The sequence below is a fragment of the Lithobates pipiens genome, unplaced genomic scaffold, assembly GCF_037356315.1.
Source record: "Lithobates pipiens isolate NorthernLeopardFrog02 unplaced genomic scaffold, aLitPip1_a1.2 Scaffold_16, whole genome shotgun sequence".
Lineage (NCBI taxonomy): Eukaryota > Metazoa > Chordata > Amphibia > Anura > Ranidae > Lithobates > Lithobates pipiens.
Genome location: NW_027507748.1, coordinates 154,224,112 through 154,245,567, shown reverse-complemented (window position 1 = coordinate 154,245,567; position 21,456 = coordinate 154,224,112). Strand labels below are relative to the sequence as shown.

The 21,456-nt window shown below is 43.6% G+C and overlaps 1 protein-coding gene across 5 annotated transcripts in view; it reads right to left on the bottom strand.

The window, feature by feature from the left end:
* METTL27 (methyltransferase like 27) overlaps positions 1-21,456 on the bottom strand; it is a 77,041-nt gene that overhangs the window by 44,007 nt on the left and 11,578 nt on the right. The gene's annotated exons all lie outside the window — the stretch shown is intronic.

Genomic DNA, 21,456 nt, shown 5'->3' with positions numbered 1-21,456 from the left:
AACAATTGCTGAGGAATGGCTCTACCATGCCAGCTCTTTTGTGTCAGCTGCACTAATGTAGAACATTCTCATAGTTTTAGATGGAATTTGGATATTTTCACTACAACACAAAAGAATGAAAAACGCCTTCATAGTGACTGCTGGTGGCTGTAGAGCAGTCCTGGCTGGGACACTGGTTTTGCTGATTTGCCAAAGGTGCGGTCTCTAGAACAGAAAAAAAATATACGACTTTCTATAAAATCTATTCTCCAAACTTTTAAAAAAAATTGTAAAATGAGTTTTCAATCACTAAACAGTTCATATATAGTAAGAAAGAGAAATAAATTGACACGTAATCCTCATATTAAATACTTTTATGGCTGAATTATATTTCACACCACCAGTTAAGCCTCTGTGGCGAGACAAAATTAATATTCCCTCTGGTGGAGAACACGTGCACCAGGCCTCAGTGACATGGACCAGAGTCAATAATGTAATGTAAAAGCTTTTAGATAGTCATGGTGTATAAGCCTAAGCTGGAGGAGGCATAAAAGCAACAACATTTTCTATGTGCAACAAGTCCCAGTAGCCTATTACAGCTTAACATATCTGAAATTAAGCCTTGACCCTCAGAGCAGACTATGTCAGATTTGCTTAGAATCCAATGGTGATTTCAATACGTTAGAGTATCGCTGCTCAACACAGCAGAGAAGAAACGCTTTGTATATATATATATATATATATATATATAAGGATGACATACAGGGTTAACATAAACTTACCACTTGAAATGGACCTGAAAGTGTGCCTTGGTTTAACGTACGGTATACCAAAATAAGGGGGCATACCCTGGATAAGAAATGAGAAATGAAACGAAATGAATATGAAATGAGATGAAATTAGTACTCTTGTGAGGAGTATGAATACCTTGAGAAATGCCCTAAAATGGGGATGGGAATCGCGCACAGGAACCGACGAGGAACACAGCCGGACGAGCTAGTTAAATATCCCTTACAAATTCCTTACACATCACGGCAGAGAAACATCCAGTGTCAAACAGGTTCTGGCCTTTATCTCTCACTGCCATACTGAGCTTGCGCTATCCCACAATACCATGTGTCCAGCATTTCTTGTCTCACCAGGACCCCACAAAACCCTCATTGTTTACGTTCCATGCTGTACGGGCCATTCTACGTGGTATTCAGAAGCTCCAACCAGTGGTCAGCGCCAAACGCCTGCCCATAACAGGAGATATCTTTAGGAGTATGTCAAACATCCTGGCTACTTCACTGTTCGGTCTTCTCCCTAGTATGGTCCTGCAAGTGGCCATGTATCTGGCCTTCTACGGGTTCTTATGACCTGGAGAGTTCACCTGCAACAGCCCTGCAGGCCGAATGCTACGCAAACGCCACTTGATCCGCTGCACAGACCATTTCATTCTACAGCTAGCAGTCTCTAAAACCCAGAAAGTAGGCTCAGGTACGGATATCCATTTCTATAGAACCAATAACAACTGGTGTACAGTCACTACACTCAATCTGTTATTGTCACTACTGCCCGAGTAACCAGACTCTAGTCCACTTCTACCCTTTCCTGCCAAGCCCCTAAACACCACTCAGTTCATGGAGCACATGAGGATACTTCTTCGTAATCTTCATCTCAACCCTACTCAGTACTCCAGACATTCATTCCATATCGGGGCAGCCTCAACAGCGTCCCGCCAAGGGGTCCCGGACCACGTTATCAAAAGACTAGGCAGGTGGAAGTCCACCTGCTTTACCTGCTACATCCCCAATCCGCAAGTGGAAATGGCCCAGGCCTTTGCCAAACTCACACAGTGACTAAACTCAAATCAATAAAGATCTATCCCTACCTGAATGTTTTTGCCCCCTTATTTTGGTATACCGTACGTTAGACCAAGGCACACTTTCAGGTCCATTTCAAGTGGTAAGTTTATGTTAACCCTGTATGTCATCCTTATCCGTATCAGCCATAGGGCTGTAAACCATAAATAAGAATGCCAGTATGGTGGCCTGAATTTATGGGAGGAGCCCGGAGGGGTATTTAACTAGCCCGTCCGGCTGTGTTCCTCGTCGGTTCCTGTGCGCTATACCCACCCTCCCATCCCCATTTTAGGGCATTTCTCAAGGTATTCATACTCCTCACAAGAGTACTCATTTCATCTCATTTCATATTCATTTAATTTCATTTCTCATTTCTTATCTAGGGTATGCCCCCTTATTTTGGTATACCATACGTTAGACCAAGGCACACTTTCAGGTCCATTTCAAGTGGTAAGTTTATGTTAACCCTGTATGTCATCCTTATCCGTATCGGCCATAGGGCTCTAAACCATAATATATATATATATATATATATATATATATATATATATATATATATATATTATACACATATTATACACACAAAGCGTTTCCTCTCTGCTGTGTTGAGCAGCGATACTCTAGCGTATTGAAATCACCATTGGATTCTAAGCAAATCTGACATAGTCTGCTCTGAGGGTCAAGGCTTAATTTCAGATATGTTAAGCTGTAATAGGCTACTGGGACTTGTTGCACATAGCAAATGTTGTTGCTTTTATGCCTCCTCCAGCTTAGGCTTATACACCATGACTATCTAAAAGCTTTTACATTACATTATTGACTCTGGTCCGTGTCACTGTGGCCATGCCGTAGTTTGCGACTGAGCACGAAACGGATTCTGGAGCATGTACTGAAATGTGGCTTGTCCTGGGGCACACCGAGACGAAGTTAGTGGTTAGACGTGACTATATTCATATCGGAGTGAGCCTACGATTGACAAGTGAATCCTGTCTCTGGAGCATGTACTGAAATGAGGCCAAACAACTGGGCACACCGGAGCGAATCGGTGCATCTTTAAATGCGACTGGATTAGAATCGGAGCGTAATAAGTGACAAGAAATGATATGCCATGAGAAAGACAAGAATCAGTGACCAAGCCAACGATTTGACAAGAGAATCCGTCTCTGGAGCATGTACTGAAATGAGGCCAAACAACTGGGCACACCGGAGCGAATCGGTGCATTTCTGAAATGGGACTGGATTCGTACCGGAGTATAATACGTGACAAGAAATTATATGCCTGACAAAGACAAGAATCAGTGACTGAACCTGAACCTGGGAGTGAATTTGTCTCTGGAGCATGTACTGAAATGAGGCTGAAAACTGGGGCACACTGGAGTGAATCGGTGCATCGAAGATGCAACTGGATTTGAATCGGAGCGCGGTACGTGACAGAAATGAATGAAATGATTAGAAATGATTCGAAAAATGCTTTACAGAAATGATTAGAAATGTTTTGACACGATAAGCAATGACTCGCAATGTCTTTTAGAAATGGTTAGAACAATTTGAAATGATTAGAAATGATTAGGAACTATTCAAAATAATTGAAATGTTTGCGAAATGAGTGCCTGATGTGGCATCGACCGATGTGTCACAAACGAGCGACTACGAGTCATTTGTGAAGCGTAGGAGCAACCAGTGTTTGGTTACGAACACGTGCGAATGAGAGGTATACATTTTACGATTATGAAATGTTTGTGAGTAATTAGTGAGCTCTGGATATCACAGTTTAGTGACACAACAAAAATGCATGAAATGAGAAATGGGAGCCGAAGCCCTACCTGCGACAGCCGAACCAGACGCATTGTACGACAACTGCGACTCGAGTGTTACGAATCTCGAAGGACGACAACTCACGAACGCTTAAACTCACGGACACGGATTAACAACGACGGACTCGTCACACAAACTCACGAAGACAGGACTAATGAATACGGGAACTCACGAACACAGAACTCACAACGTATAGTCTCTGACGTAACAGATATCGCGCACAGGAACCGATGAGGAACACAGCCGGATGGGCTGGTTAAATACCCCTCCGTAAATTCAGGCCACCATACTGGCCTTCTTATATTATATTTTATATATATATATATATATATATATATATATATATATATATATATATATATATATATATATATACACACACACACACACACACATATACACACACACGAAACTGTTGAATTATTTAATGGCTATCACATCACTATTGCTAAATTCCTAGACATTACAAAAATTGCAGAAAAAAAAAGTAAAAAATACTTACCTTAGGGTATTTTTGTAAGATTTGGTATGTGGCAAGGCAAAGTCATGTTACTGGTGGCAAGTGGGCCAGAAATCAGGGTCTAAAGTAAGTATGTTGTACTTTTGCTAAAGTTTTTTTTTTTTAGTGAGACAATTTACATAAGGGGGTCCAAACAAAATGAATTGCTATCCAATACCCTACTAAGAAGATTTCACTTCAATACTGACATGGAGACACCGGTTTTGCCACACCATCACAGGGAGAAGTACATTTCTTTTTAGTATTGCAGAGATCGCTTTTAGCTTATTATTGCTGTCTGCATCCCTGTTACAGATTTCCCACCAGTTTCTGTCTGGTGACAACATTCTCACCATAACAGGATATGGGGGATCTCTCTGTAAAACCATAAAAGGGGTTTTAATATTCTCTATCCACGTAAAAAAAAAAAAATATATGAAAAAAGATTTGACTGGAAATATGGACATACACTTTAAGCTATATATGACAGCTACCAAGCTGAACTCCATGCTGACTTCTAATCTCTCTCTGCATGCCGGGTGGTAAAATAACCTCACCAGTATTTCCAATTCACTTTAGCTTCCAGAGCCAATGCAGGGCTAAATTTTGGCACCATACCACCCTTAGATTCTCCATGACGTAGAATCCAGTATGAATGTGGAGTCCAGTAAAAAATAAAGGGGTGGTGGAGTTATCACTAAAGTCTCTAGAAGATAAAAGAAGCAAGTTGGTGATTGAACCCCCAGTTGCCCACCTGAAAAAATAAATGAGTGCAGTAACAGTGGATAATTGCAGTGTTGAAAGATCCAACTCTGTATTATTACTTACTACTATGGTGTCATTGCAAAAAATAAAAAGCCCAAACCACTGACTTTCCACTGTTGAATACACACCAATACCAGCAGAAATGTAAATAGTAAAAGCAGATTTCTGCAATGTTCCACTTTGTTCTACAATGCTGTGATCCTGCATCATATGCTACATATTTGCTTTAGAGAAAGTTGATTAGACGTTAGAAATTTGGACGGTGTTAGAGATTTAGAACATATGCCAAAATTGATCTACAAAATTGATAGCCGCAATGCCATCATTAATACCGCATTAACACAAAATCACAAGCCATATATTACCAACAGGCAAATTGTGATGGTGTCTTTTAAAAAGGAGTTCCAGTGATTGCACGTTTCCCAGATATGACTAAACAGCTGGAAGAGGACCTCAAAGTCTAACTTTCTCTAGTTTCTGGAAGACCATTGATGTGGCTTTCCTAACTCCAGATCAAGAGAACTACAGTCTCTCAATGAAATGATGTGTTGTAAACTTGCTGGCTGCAATTACTCAAATGGGTTACTTCCCAGAACTTCACTTTTTTGGTCTTGTGAATAAAGCAAAACTATTGGTAAGCTCTGCCTGGCCTCTTGGAGACAGTTTATTTTCCCCAGACACCATATTGAAAATATATTTTAATTTAGACGCTTTATATAATTTAAAAGCTCACAAAAACACCTGCCAACCAAGGATTAACTCCAAACAGCCTAGGAGTCTATAGGGATTCAATAATGTTCCAGGATTACCCTCACATCCCTCCCTTGCAGGTGCTGCTTCAATTCTGCCAGCCAAGTATGGATTATTCTGGCTATTCTAGATGATGCCAGATTTGTAGTAGAAGGAAGCAGTGAGCGGTTCTTTAGAATGTGACCTTGTCTGCATCTTGGGAGAACAGGTTCACTTCACTGTGCAAACCCACAGAAATACTACGAGACAGTTAGCCCAAGTAGTCTTATTTCAATAGGATTGCTAGACGATTGTGATGTCTAATATCTCCTTCAGATCCCAGCAGTCATGTCAGGTAATGCATTTCAAGAGGAATAGTGTTTTGCCCAAGATGTATTTTCCCCAGCTGATAGACTAATGTTCTTCCAAAGCAACACTGGTCTGCACACATCTGAGAAAGCACAAAAGAGTGATTGTATGATATAACATGCATGCTTGTCTATGGGCCTGTCAGATGGCCAAGACATCATTAAGCAATTGTGATGTTTGCCAAAATAATAGGTCATAGGAGAGATTTTACAGGGCACTTTCAGGCTCGTAATCTTGTCATTTTCCAGTGCCAGTCACACCAAGATAATGCAGAAATGGGCAACACAGTATTTTTAACTTTGTGATTGCTAGTTGTAAAAAGCACTGTCAGGAAAAGCTTTTGCCTATAATCTTCCTTATTCATAAACCTAATGGCCCATTTACATTGTGGTAATGTGCAGTAAAATGCACTGATTACCACACAGTAATGGAACACATGAATTAAAGTGCATTGCTGTGCCATTCATTTTACATTGCATTGGAGTACTTGGTTGCAAAAAAAGGTACATGTCCATTTTTTATGTGTTAAAGTGTGTTAAAATGTATGTATAGCCAATTTTGTTTTGGATAGAGTTGGGAAGGGTTAAAACCCCTGACAGTTTATATTTTATTTTGTCTCTTAAAATGTAGGAAACTTTTGTCTTAGTTGTCCCTAGAACAGGAAGTATTTAAGTGGCTTTTTGCTATATCTTGGGTTAATTCCAATGCTCCTATGTTTATGTATTTTAATTGAAGTGTACACTATATGTAGTTAATGTATGTGAATTATTAAAATTTGTTTACAATTTTCAAATGCGTCTTTAAAGTCAATTTTTCCTTATTCAAAACAAATCTATTACTAGTGGCGTGCTATTATTCAGGGGTGTAATTGCTACCCCAGGGCATAGCAATTACATTTTCCCTAGAACATGTGTCTTCATTGGAGGGTTTTTCCTACAGCTGGCCACATACTCTTCAAATTTTGGCTGATTCCTGCTGGCTCCTAAATCCAAGCAGCGTATAGCCCTGCTCCATTGGACAAAAGTTGATTATTCAATCAACTTTTATCGAAGGAACCTGTTGTAAATTTGTCAATCGAACAGCTCCTGCATCCAATCAGATCGACGACACTGACTGTCAGAATACAATAACCTGGTATGGGGGGATTTGGCCATGCCCGCTGGTAGCATGGATGGAAGAATCTGGTATATTTCTTATGTTCAGCCTGCAGGCTAAATGAAAAAAAAAAATAGCACTCCTGACTTATGTACTCCTGACCCCTACACTCAGTGATTTATGTATCCTAAACCTGACACTGACAGCAAAACTCTGTGTGTTATGTACCCCCTGACCCTTGCACATTACACAACCCTGACACCTGCGCTTACAGACTTCTACACTATATTCAGACCAAAATGTCTCAACAGTTTCTGGATGCAGTTGCTGACAATTTTTCTGATGTTCTTTTTTAAAGATGAAATCCCTCTGTATATTTTCAGTGTGCATGTTTCATTTCTTAAAAATGATTGTGCTGAGGTTTATACATGCCAGATTCTTGCTTGGGGCACAGCAATCAAAGCATATAGAATGGGTACAAGGAGGCTTGGGCTTTACTTACCCATGCCCCTTTAAGTCCTTCCCACTTAATGCAGTTTGGCAACACCCACTGTTTGCTGTGGCGCATTATATTCACCTCATTATTACTCTCCCTGGGGTGCCTAAAAGGTGCTCCAGGTCTTTTACAATCATAGCAATGCCCCTGAGGTTGTCCCCTAGGACATAAAGAAGGAGAAATCTCTCTGATGCCGCGTACACACGATCAGACTATCCGGCGGACCAGAGTTCGCCGGACAATCCGCCCGTGTGTGGGCTCAGGCGGACTTTTTTTCCTCAAAAGTCCGGCGGACTTAGAAAGTAGTTTTGACTCAAAAATTGTCCACCGGTTTGCGAGTCCGGCAGACAATCCAGCCATCTACGTGCTAGTCCGCCGGACTTTTGAAATTAACAGACTTTCCCGCACACGGAGTAAAGTCTGTTCATTTTGAACGCGGCTCCAGGTAGCCGGGACTAGCGAAGGAAGTCAATGTCGCCGCCTTCGCTGGCCGACTTAGCTGGCCCTGTCACCTGATATGGACTTAAAGGGGAAGCCCTACGGCGAAAAAACAGCGTGGGGGTCCCCCCAAAGGTCCATATAAGACCCTTATCCGAGCATGCAACCCGGCTGGTCAGGAAAGGGGTTGGGGACGAGCAAGTGCCCCCCCTCCTGAGCCATACCAGGCCGGGTGCCCTCAACATGGGGGGGTGCTTTAGGGAAGGGGGGTCCCTGCAGCCCCCCCACCCCAAAGCACCTTGTCCCCATGTTGATGAGGACAAGGGCTCTTCCCGACAACTTTGGCCGTTGGTTGTCGAGGTCTGCGGGCGGGGGGCTTATCGGAATCCGGGAGCCCCCTTTAATAAGGGGGCCCCCAGATCTGGCCCCCCACCCTATGTGAATGAGTATGGGGTACATGGTCTTGTTCCCCTCTTGGGTTCTTCTTGCCGGGCCTCCGCTCCTTCTTCCAGCTCTTTTACTAGCGGTGGCCTGGTCTTCTTTCGTCGTTGCTGTTGCTGTCGCCCCCGCCGCCGCCTTCTCTTTTCTTCTTCTCTTCTTCCTTGAGCTGTTGACTCGACGCTGTCTCTGGCCATAATGACAGGGGCGCGTTGTGCGGCAACTTATATAGGGACAATGGCGGGGTCACTGGGTGATGTCCCCGCCCCTTATGTCACAGTCCCAGAGGATGCAGGATCCCAAGGATCCAGGCTTCAACTGACTGGCAGCTGGGTGCTGCAATACATAGGCCTGCACCTAGTTTCAGCTTCTTTGCTACAGAGTGATCTCCTGCTGGAAATGAGTGCTAGTTCTGGCAGAGGAAGGAAGCGCGAGGGACACAGAGATTGGATAGTTATGTAATCCATTGATGACCAATAACCCTCACTGACACAATGGCCCTCCCTCCACACAGTACCAATGCTCTCCTCCAGAGGCATAGCTTGAAGCTTGTGGGCCCCGATGCAAAAGTTGACCTGGCCCCCCCCCCCCCCCCCCACTACCACCCACCACTTCCACCGTGTGTGCAGATACACCCACCGCACGCCAAGATACTCAAATTGGCTTCTGAGTTTAGAGTTTTCAGAGGTCCTCCTTATATTAGACAGAGATCAACCCTGGAAAATCAGAGGACGGGGATCACTGCTGGAGAATCAGAGGACAGGGACTCCTGGCAGGTAATTTTGCCGAGCTTCTTTCCCATTCCAGCACTGTAAAGCGCCCCCCCCCCTCCCCATACAATACACAGGGCTGAAATCACATCCCTTTTCACACAGTCTATCAGCCTTCACAGGGTGTATCTTGCTTTTATGTTGTGGTTCTGACCTGGAAAATCCCCTGATCGGAACAGCAGTGTAGTTCCAATAGGCAAATACACCCTATGCAGATCATGGCTGAATGGCTGTGTTGTAAAGGAATGTGATTTCAGCCCAGAGGAGGAGCAGTATAGAGTGCTGTCAGGGCCGTCTTTAATATTGATTGGACCTTGGGCAAAAAATTTCTTAGGGCCCTCCTCCCCCCATGCAATTTCCCTCTCCACCTTCTCTGAGACATAAAATAAGTAGCAGCTAGACTTAAAATCAGTTTACTGTATCAGATCAGGCAGCGATTGCGATTGGTTGCCAGAGGTTACAGCATATCATTACTACTTACTGGCTGGTTGCTAAAGGTTACAGCACTCCTTAAGACTCACTGATTAGTTGCTAGAGGTTACAGCACATTTCTGCTTGTTGATTGGCTGCTAGAGATTGCTGTACAGTAATACTGCTCACTGGTTGCTATAGGTTACAGCACATCTTCTCCTCACTGCAGGGGGGCATGATATACCTATGAATGCTGCCTTTATTTACATATCAATGCCGTTGGCCTCAGCTATTTACATATGCATCTCAGTGCTATTTACATATGAATGCCAGTATTTACATGTAAAACACAGGTCTGCAGTTGAGTCATCTGTACACAACAATAGGGCAGAGCTAGGCAGCATTAGTAGAACAGCACAGGACTAAAACTTCAAGGGACAAGGGAATGTAAACTGGGATAGTTGGCAAGTATGAGGCAGCTGCTTTGGGCCCAGGGCCCAGCACAGCTGCCCCTTTTGCCCTGCCTTAAAGATGGCCCTGAGTGCTGTACTAGGAAAGAAGCTCAGCAGCTGGGCATAGCATCCAGGGTGGAGGGGGTGATCAGGGGTCTTTGGGGGGGGGGATGAAACTTATATCTGGGGGGGGGGCAAAGCTATGTGACATGAAATCTGGAGCCTGCAGCCCCTCAGGAGGTGTTAGGGGATTTGTTTTAGCAATAACTGATGGTTCCTCTGTCAGTGTTGGCAGGTGTTGAGGGAAGGTCACCTCCTGGAAGTGCGTGTCTTTTGCCCAGTTGTCAGGGAAGTTGGGAAAGTGGACATCCCCAGGTGGGGGAGGGGGGGTACAGAGAATCCCAGCTAGTGACTAGAAGACACGGAGTGGTATCTTACCTCACCAGTGACATCAGACCCATCGTGGCTACAGGACGGCACACTCCTCTTAACTCGCTGAGCTCAGTTACCATTCCATGTTACCAGCACACAGCACAGACACTTCCCCATCCTAGGCTGTATGCACCCCATGCTCCTCTCCATTCAGGAAATAGCTCACAGCTTCTCCCCAGCCAATGAGAACAGAGGGGAGTGGATTGTGGAAGGCAAAGTGGAAGCCCAATACTGGAGCGTGTCTGTAGGGCCCTAGGGCAGATCAGAGTTGGACTTTGTGGAGGATATGATAATATGACAGGGAGGCTGTAGAGGCCCCCTGGAGCTAGGGGTGGGGTTACGATAGTGCCCCTGCAACCCCTTATGCTATGACCATGCTCCCCTCTCCATACAGAGCATTAATAAGCCTTCTCTCCCACTATGGTGCCCCAGTGCCCCCTCTTTCCCTCCACAAATTACCAGTGACCCCCCTCTCCCTTCTCAGAGCACCAGTGCCCCCTCCCTCCACAGAACATTTGTGCCCTCCATCACTCCACAGATCTCATATGCCCCCCTCTCCTTTCAGGGAGCATCAGTGCCTCCCCTTCCTCCTACAGAGCACCAACATCCATAACCCTAAGCACCCTCCCCCCCCACTGGGGCATTTTTTCACCCACTGAGGCTGTTCATTTTTACCTCACTTTAACAGCCACCACCATGCATTTTTTTCCTCCCACTGGCCCGCCCTACTGAAAATAGGGGAATTGAGACAAGAGGAGGGTAAATACTGGTAAAATATTTATTAAGGTCTCTTTAAAACAGGAAGCAGCAGTACCACAATTTTTTGCACCCCGAACGCTCACTTAAAAGTGCATATACAGACTGATTTTGCTTTTGTGGGTTTAACACTTTAATATTACTACGGTAAATGTTAATAGAGAGATATTTGAATTCAGTTTCATTCTGAAAATGCTAGTCCAAATATTTATACAACTCTGCCACACCACACAGCTGTGTCTGGCAGAAAAGGGGACCCAATTTTTCTCTGCTGCAGTTTCAGTTTTACTTAGAGGTCTCCTTTCCACCCCTCCCCGTGACACTTAAAGGAGAAGTAGCATGCTAATTAGTGAGTCAAATTAAGGGATTTACACTCATTGCATTTGAAGCTAGAACAAGGTTATAATGAACACATTATTAATTTGTGTCTTTTATATCGGCATGGATTTCAGCTTTAACGTTGCAAGATTATTGTTACAAAAGAGCAAATGAGTGCACTTTAAAGGGAGATTTCCACTTAAGTAAATTCCACTAATTGATATCAAGCCCTAGTAAAGGGGGATTCAACTTTTTATTTATATTTATTTGAAGGAAACCCCTTTAAAATCATACAGCTTGGCAGAAAAATTTCATTAATACACAACTATTCTATACAGTACAATCGTGCAGGCTGAATGCTTTTGTAACCTTTGGAACCACATATACTCATGATTGGCTCTAGTGATCATATCATAATAGAATGTTATTATAAACTTTGGAGTTAAATACACAGATCTCTTGAAACAGACGTACAAGGGTCTTAAGTTCAGACTACAGGCCCCATCAGCGACTAATTTGTATATCTGCCAAGGTAGTATCACATTGATTGATATTACTTGGTGTTTTAAACATGGCTATTAAAGGGGAACTCCACATGCATGGGGAGCAGGGTAGGATGAAAAGTATTATTCAATCACTCTCATCTGCATGCTATAATTCCATTGTTTTAAAGTTTAAAATCTTTTGAGACCCATCAACTTGGCTCTAACTCTGGTTGTGCTAATTGTCAGCCGCACACAAGTCAGTGGAAAATTTCCAGCATCCAAACACTGGAGGCAAAAGCTAACAGGTCAAATAAGCCACATAACTTACAATTTATAGCGGTCTGTTTATCTGGAAATGAAATACTCAAAAAGGGATAATGTGTCCCACATTGTAAAAATGTAATGGAGTCCTGTGTTTATTATAGTTGCGCAATGCCTTTCCAACCTCAAATGTCCTTACATTTTATAGTATAGGGCATAGTATTTCCATCACCATTAAAGTGTTGCAATGCATTAACATACCGTTCATTTACATACATTACATAGAAAAACACCACTGTAAAGCCAGAACTAGAAAACTCTTTGTGACAAAAACAGCTCTTTAAATGTTACATAAGCAAGACAATTAGGGCTCATTCAGCTCAGCTGCAGGCAGGCAGCCCATAGAAGTGAATGCGCATGCAGTGGCTGCATGGACACAATCACATGTCAAAGTTTGTCATGTGGACAGGAGTGGGTGCATAAATCTGTATGCATAGTGTTTGGATCCGTGCACCCTCCCCTGCCCGCATTACAGATTTTAACATGTGATTATGTCTGTGAAGCCGCTGCATGTGCATCCACTTGTATGTGCTGCCTGCACACAGAACTGAGGTGGATGTACATAGAGAGCGGAAACTGGAAAATGGAAGATCACTTTACAGCAAGGAGATAAAAGAAAAATTCTCCCAATAGGGGGGCTCAGACTGCAATAATTACTTGAAAGATGGTAACTCTTCAAAATCCAAAACAAATAAAAGTCTTTAGATGGAATGCTACTCTAACCTTTGGATGCAAGGGCTCTCCACTTTTTTAAGGCCAAGGAGGTTTTTGTTGGTATAGCCTGGGACTACTGACATTTCAGCTCTTTTACATTTTTTAATTTATATTATTATTTCTGTAGCATACTGTAGTTCTGTATATATATATCTCCTTCTTTCCCCTTCGTGGGATAAATGGATGGATGTCCCCTTACCTTACTGCTGTAAGGTTACAGCGCATAACAACATATATTGATCACTATGGGGCTTCCTCACTCTTGTATCAGATGACTTTAAGGCAGATGAACCTCATAAAATGCAAGAAACATTGCCAAATAGTGTAGTATTTTGATATATCGAGTTTTATTAAATAAGGTTGTCTGGCTACTCACATTTTATAAGATAAAAACAGGTATCAAATGTAAACAGAACGGTGGACAGCGGGTTTGGACGTCACTTCCGGTGTCTCTCTCTCTCTCTTTCCGCACGTGATCGTCACTGTCACAGCGGTAAGGTAAGGGGACATCCATCCATTTATCCCACGAAGTGGAAAGAAGGAGTGTGGCACTGAATTGCCTGCATGATTTGCACAGCACAATACGTGGATACGTTTTTTACCTGAATGCCACGGCAGCAATAGTTGCACTGATTTCACTTCCAGTTTATGCATTTATGAGATTAATTGCTTGGACTCATTGGCACTTAGCACTACTTTTATTTACTTATTTATACAGATTTTCTTACGGATTTTCTTCTGAGTGCGATTATTTCAGTTGATTATTTCATATATGTGTGCACTAGTCACTTTATTTGATTTTTTGCACTTTAACTTTTAGCACTTGCTATTGTATCACATGTGTAGCACTATGGCACTTTGATCCACATTACTTATTTATTTAATATTTGTTGTTTGATATCAATATTAATTGTTTACTATAGGGTGCATATAGCGTATTTATAGTAGCTATATTTTTATGGTGTAATATTGCTCATACTTGTTATCCTCCATTCACCCCCAGATCACCCACTTCCCCTCCTTTTCCCTTGTCTTTCCCCCTTCCCCCATACAGCGCAGCACTATTACACATTTGATCACCTCTGCGGTTTTTATTTTTTGCGCTATAAACAAAAAAACAAAACAAAAAAAAATATATATTTTTTTTACTTTTTGCTATAATAAATATCCCCCCCCCCCAAAAAAAAACGTAAAAAAAGAAATTTCTTCAATCATAAAAATATATTGATTGGTTTGCGCAAAAGTTATAGCGTCTACAAAATAGGGAATAGATTTATGGCATTTTTATTATTTATTTTATTTTTACTAGTAATGGTGGCAAACTGCGATTTCTAGTGGGACTGTGACATTACGGTGGACAGATCGGACACTTTTGACACATTTTTGGGACCACTGACATTTATTCAGCGATCAGAGCTATAAAAATGCACTGATTACTGTGTAAATGTCCCTGGTAGGGAAGGTGATAACTTTAGGGAGCAATCAAGGGATTAAATGTGTTCCCTTCTGTTTCTAACTGTATGGGGAAGTGACTGACTAGACGAGGAGACATATTGCTGTTCCTACTTAGTAGGAACAGATGATGTCTCTCCTCTCCTGACAGAATGTGGATGTGTGTATGTTTACACACACATCCCCATTCTGGCTCTTGTGCCCGCAAAAGACTACAGTCAGCTTGAGGGACGGATCCAGGGACTTTCTCCTACACCTGCCTTAGTAATGCAGTCATCTTAACCCTGGTTACCTACTCTAAAAAGATTTTCTGGTGATCGTGGCAAATTCAGGACTTTTCATAATGCCTGTGTTCTTTACTTTTCGCTTCAACTCCAGACATTTTCTCATGAAGCCACTAAAGTGGGGTATGTGATTTCTCTTCTACAGGGTGAACCTCAGTCCTGGGCTCACCGTCTACTGGAACAGGATGACCCCTGTCTGTCAAGCCTAACCTCCTTCTTTTCTACTATGGCTAGACTTTACAAGGACCCACTGCAAACTGCCACAGCCGAATCTGCTCTACATGCGCTCCAGCAAGGCCATCGTGCCACCGAGGACTATGTAACAGACTTTAGACGCTGGAGCGCAGATGTTGAATGGAACAGTGCTGCTCTCAATCACCAATTTCATCTGGGGTTATCCAAACCCCTAAAGGATGAACTGGCTCATGTTGGGGTACCTGAATCCTTAGAAGCATGGATCAACTTGACAATTCAAATTGACAGACGTTTGAGAGAACGCAGGGCCGAGAAGTCAGCTGGTCGAGTTCCGCCTCTAGGGTTGTTGCCACGAGACCCTGGTCCACCTAGTCCAGCTCAGTTCAGCATGTCCCGTACTTTCCTCTCGCCAGAAGAACGCTTGTACCGCCAGCATAATTACTTATGTCTGTATTGTGTGAAGAAAGGCCATTTTGTGAGATCCTGTCCTGCCAAACTCCAAAGATGTCTCGACTGTCTCGTCTGCTAGCTAGCCATCACTGCCTTCCAAGTCTCCTCACCTGGCCGTCCAGATTTCACTGCAGCTTCAAGAGAGAGTTATCCAGGTACCTGCCATCGTGGATTCAGGGGCTTGTAGCTGATTCATTGACCTGACTTTTGCCCTCCAACATCAGATTCCTCTGCAGGCCAAGGCCCATGGACTCTATATCCACCTGGCAGATGTCACGTATTAAATCCGGTCCTGTTACCCAAGAGACTGTCCCATTACCTGCTACCATTTCCAGTACTCACAAAGAACTATCACGCCTGGATGCCATAGCATCACCGCTGTTCCCTATCATTTTGGGTATGCCTTGGCTCTAGGCACATGATCCCTGCATTCATTGGGATTCAGGAAGGATCGAGTTCACCTCTCTCTACTGCCAGCAACATTGCCTCTCCAAGCCGTCCTTTCATCCGTTCTCTTTGCTGTGTGTGGACTCCGATACCAAAAATTGTTTGTCTATTCCTGCACCTTACCGAGACTTTGTTGATGTTTTCAGTAAAAAGGGGGCTGAGACACTTCCGCCACATAGGCCATAGGACTGCCCCATCGAGCTCCTTCCTGGGGCTGAAATACCTTTCGGGCAGATCTTCCCCTTGACCGAACCTGAATTTGCTGCCTTGAAAGAGTATGTTGATGACAGCCTGAGAAAGGGGTTTATCCGTCCCTCTACGTCACCAGCCGGAGCTGGATTTTTCTTCATTGAAAAAAGGACCACTCCCTTCACCGTGTGTGGATTACTGGGACTTAAATAAAATTACGATTAAGAATCGTTATCCTTTACCCCTTGTACCGGAACTGTTCTAGAGACTTCGTTCTGCTGTAATTTTTACGGAACTGGACTTACGAGGGACATACAACCAGGTTTGGACATTTTGAATATCTAGTAATGCCCTTTGGGGTTTGTAACGCTCCGGCAACGTTCCAGCACTTTATTAACGATGTCTTCCGGGACTATCTAGACTTATTTGTTATTGTGTATCAGGACGATATCTTGATTTTTTTCCCCTTCTTTAGAAATCCATCAGTCCAAAGGTCCAAAGGTCCTGGTCTGACTTAGGCAGCACAACTTGTATGCAAAACCGAATTTGAATGCCATAGTATTTAGTTCCTGGGCCTTATCCTCTCTCCAGACGGTATTAAACTGGACCCCCAGAAGGTCTCTGACATCCTGGATTGGCCAGCTCCTACGGACAAGAAAGGGGTGCAACGGTTCGTAGGATTTGCAAACTTCTATAGGAAGTTTATTAAGGGGTTTTCTGCCATAATTTCCCCCATAACCTAACTGACAAGACAATCCCAATGGTTCCAGTGGTCTCCCGAGGCGCAAACCGCATTTGAAACCCTAAAGAGTCTCTTTACAGCCGCACCTATATTACGGCATCCAGACCCTGCTTTGCCATTTGTCCTAGAGATGGATGCCTCAGAGACAGCGGTGGGGGCGGTTCTGTCGCAACGCCAAGGGGCCAAATCGTTGCTACACCCTGTGGCATTCTTTTACCACAAGTTGTCCCCAGCCGAAAAAAATTACGACGTGGTAGACCGCTAGCTTCTAGCAATTAAAGCTGCTCTTGAAGAGTGGAGATACCTGCTGGAAGGAGCAGCTCATCCGATCTTGATCTATACCGACCATCGGAATTTGGAGTATTTGCGAGCCGCAAGACGATTGAGACCTCGGCAGGCCAGGTGAGCACTCTTCTTTACAAGATTTATTTTTCACATTACTTACAGGCCAGGATCCAAGAACACTAAGCCAGACGCCCTGTCTCAGATGTTTGGTGTGGCAGACCCTCCTGACACCATCCTCCCTCCCGTAAATTTCCTTTTGCTGCAAGGAGATTTCTTGTCACAAATTAGGCAAGCCTCCAGTGATATCTCACTATTGTCAGAGATGACGCTACAAGCAAGAGATGGTCTTTTATGGCACAATAACAAGATCTTTGTACCTGAAGGATTACGAGTCTCTGCCTTGGGCCTCTGCCATGATCATGCCCTTGCAGGACACTTTGGAGTCCGTAAGACAGCGGAACTTTTACAGCGTACCTTTTAGTGGCCCTGTCTCAAAGAAGACTGCAAAAAGTACATTGAAGCTTGCCCCACTTGTGCCAGAAATAAAACTAGCAGGACAAGATCCTGGGGTCTATTGAGACCCTTGCCAGTCCCGGATAGACCCTGGCAAATGATTTCAATGAATTTTATCGTTGAACTAACCCCTTCTGAAGGCTTCTCCACCATCTTTGTGGTCATTGATCGGCTGTCAAAGATCAATTCTAACAACCAGTTGTTGGAGAAGACCATGGCCAAGGCCCAGGAGGAATATAAAAGGTCCTTTGATAAGAAGACACAAGGAGATTTTATCTTGGAACCTGATGATCAGGTCTGGTTAGCTACAACTAATTTGAAGTTAGCCTGCCCATCTAAAAAAAATGGGCCCTTGGTTTGTGGGACCTTTCAGGGTAAAGAAGAGGATCAACAATGTAGCCTATGAGCTGGCACTTCCAGATTCCTTCAGAATCCACTCAGTTTTCTACATAACTCTGCTGAAGCCTGTTTGCCCGGATCCATTCCCTGAATGGTATAGTAGTCCGCCGGAACCTATAATGGTAAACGGGGAAGAGGAGTACGAAGTCAAAGCGATCATGGATTGCAGGAAGAGACGGAATCAGGTCCAGTATTTAGTCAAATGGAAAGGGTACAGACCTGAAGAAAACTCCTGGGAGCCAGAGGGCAATATCCATGCCAGAAGATTGGTCCAAGTGTTCTGTCTGAACCATCCAGAGAAACTAGCTCAGTTGGGCATCCGGAGGCTGCTCATTGGAGGGGGGCAATGTCAGGATGCTCCCACCAGGAGACAGTCTTATCCTCCCAGAAGACCTCTGAGGAGCAGAAGAATGCGCATTCCTGTTGCACATAGAAACCGGGCTGTGGCGCATAGATGTACGCAAGCGCGAACAGGAGTACAAACAGAAGCCGTCGCGCACCCCCATGAGCGACAGCGCTTGCGCGCACCCGCACTGGCGCCAAACTGCCTATTTAAGTTCAGCCAACAAAAGCAGCAGCTAAAATTGGCAGGATTTTAGCAGTACAGTCAGCTCTGCTGATCCAAAAAGCAGTGAGCAGGACTAGGTGCAGCCAGGTGCTCGTTGAGGAGCTTGAGACTTGTGAGTCAGCAGTGACAGTGTTGATAGCTACTCCTCCTGCGACATCTTCTCATCCCACTGTGGTGCAAGCAGGCATAGCCTACATGAGAGACAATGCTGCTTTTAATTCAGTAGCAGGGCATCAGCGTTGTCCCTTGCCATCACAGTGAGCTACATGAGATGGACGTCAGGATCAAGAGAGACTAAGGGACAACTGTAAGCCCTTGTACACACGGTCGGACATTCCGACAACCAAATCCGTCGGATTTTGTCCGAAACTGTTGCATACACACGGTCGGACAAAGTTGTCGGAATGTCCGATCGTTCAGAATGTGATGACGTTATTTTGTTACGATGGGACTACGTTCGTGCTAGTAGCCAATAGCTTTGGTGTAGGAATTTGATCTGAGCATGCGTGGCACTTTGTCCGATCGGAATTCTCTACACATGATTAGAGTACATTCTGTCGGAATCTCCGACTGCGTGTACAAGGGCTTAGATTTTTTAATGGAAGGCCATAGTCCTACTTTAGAAGTTATTATCTGTGAACTGTCTCTGGGGACTTGACACAAATGACAGAATCGAGAGGGTCAGCATGACAGCTCAGTAACGGCAGCCTCCATGTTTCTCTCTGTTTTATAAAATGCACAATGATCGAAGTCATTCCATGACAATATGAAATGAGGAAGGGCCGCAATTATTTAAGTGTCAAGAACACGGCAAGAGAGCGTTTCCATTGGCACCCTCCGCACAGAAAGCACTTTTACCAGATGCAAAACAATCAACACAGCCTGGAGCAAGCGACTAATGAAGGTAAATGAGCTGCCACAGAGTAAAAAATGGCCCAATGTCATAACTTGGAATCTTTTAGGTAATGCCATCATACCAAATTTCAAGACTATGTCCTGGTATGTGGACTTTTTAAAATGTTTCTGTAAATGAAGCAAAAATACTTTTCATACTATGTAAACTGGTGTTTGAGGTTATGTGGCACATTCCAGGACACCTTAGCATTTTATACTGTGATTACATATTCTGGACAAGGCCAAAACACTGTCCTGTACACACCATTAACCTCAGTGTTCTAATACCATGATGGAGACTTCTACTCGATTGTGTGACAAGCAAAACATGAAAAGCGAGAGGGTTTGGCAGAGGAGTATGCTTGCTTTATTATCCAAAAGACAAAACAAGTGATTTTTTTATACAAGTTTGGCTAAAGAACATTTTTTCAAGGCTGTTATGTACAATGCCGATTTATATAATAAAAAACAGACAAGAAAATATGCGCCTTGGCGTAGAATGAGAGTTGAAAGCCAAAGAAAGACACATAGATTGTGCCTGTTTTCATATATCATAAAATAACGCAGCAAGTGAAAAACAGACCCAAACTAGACTGGAGGACATTTTTGGAAAAATTTACAATGTTGGCTCGTGAAATAGAACTTTGCCAATCTCTAAGTCTCTGGCATTTAAAAAAATAAATAAGAATAGTGTCCCATTTTTTAGCCAAGGAAGGCTGTTTACGATCTCCCATTTTGTAAAAAAAGATAATCCAATTATATATGCATATATAATTATGCACACACACACACACACACATATATATAAAATATATATATATATATATATATATATATATATATATATATATATATATATATATATATTGTAGACATGTCACTGGAGAAGTGATCGAGGGGGTGTACATCTCACCTAGGTTGCTACACAGTGTGAGATGGTAAATCCAGGATGGTTCAGTTTCTCAGCAGTGATATGCTGCTGAATTGTTATTTAATTTTGCCGGGCCTGGGTTTATATGGAATGGCAGGTAGGTTTGGTAGAGGGACCTGTCATTCCACATCCCCCGATCCAGTTCTGGGTTTGGGATCAGGTGAGCTTGGATCCTAATTAGCCTGGGAAGCTAAAGGCTCTGTAGGGTCTGCAGGTGATTGCTCCCAGCCAGGGAATGAACAGCCTGTATGTTGAAGGAAGCTGCAAGCACAGACACTGCTGGAGCTAAAACCCACCCTGCGATATCCAGACGAAAAGACGCTGTCTTTATAAATGTCAGATAGGTGAGAAGAACCTGTTAGTAAGCGCCCAGCCGGGCTAGGTCTTTTGTTTATTTTGTTGTACTTAGAAAGCACGGTGTTGCTGTATGTTTTGTTTGCTGGACTGTTTGTACCACGAATAAACGCCAAGATCTGCTTCATATATTCCAAGTCTGCTGTGAACTGTGTCCAAACACACCCTACCCCGGGAAGATCCCTTACAATTGGTGGAGGTAGCGGGCAACGCGGTTGCTAGGGGCAACGGTGTGGACAGACTTGGCTACAGCTGCTGATGTCCTGGGTGAAAGCTGCAACTACACTCCAAAAACAGTCCAGCAACATGGAGGAGATGCTGAAGCAGTTTATGCAAGTGAGTTTGCAACAACAGCAGGCTCAGACAGAGGCCAATAGACGACATGAACAGTCCATGGCTGAACAACAGCAGATGATGGCTGCACAACAGCAGGCTCAGACAGAGGCCAATAGACGACATGAACAGTCCATGGCTGCACAACAACAGTCCATGGCTGCACAACAGCAGATGATGGCTGCACAACAGCGGATGCATAAGGAAGAGTTGCAAGCTTTGCGCCAAAGCCAACAACAACTTATCGAGCACCTGATAGTAAATCGAGAGGCGCCTGTGGTTACTAATCCACCC